The following is a 474-nucleotide window of genomic DNA, read 5'->3' as shown; positions in this document are numbered from 1 at the left end:
CGTGACCGAAATAGATAAACAACATAGACAACAACACAACAAAATGTTCAATGCGGTTTTGCCACTAGGTCTAAAACATGACATTAACACCGAAGTCAGGGAATAAAATAATTTATTAGAGTATTGCAGCTAACAAATTAACTGAAAACCAGGCGTAAATACAACGCGAATTTTGCATTTATTTGCGAGCTGAAACTATGGCTGATTTAGTTTTGTTCGTATTTTATAATTTGTAACTTATCATTTCTGTTTTAATTTAAAAATAATTTGCCAGTAATTTGTTGAGAAATGAGGCCTCACGTACAAGTTCGTGTAACATTTTTCATCGCAAAATATAATTTGAAAATTTTAAATTTTGCATAGTCTATATAAACTTTACCTCCTTATAATAAGGCTGGTTTAACTATACATGCTGTCAGCATTAGTTGGTATGCAATAACGTTTAAACTGTATACAAAAGATAATAATGTATCT

This window comes from Bacillus rossius, chromosome 12 (genome assembly GCF_032445375.1).
Source record: "Bacillus rossius redtenbacheri isolate Brsri chromosome 12, Brsri_v3, whole genome shotgun sequence".
Lineage (NCBI taxonomy): Eukaryota > Metazoa > Arthropoda > Insecta > Phasmatodea > Bacillidae > Bacillus > Bacillus rossius.
Note: the sequence above shows the minus strand (reverse complement) of the source record.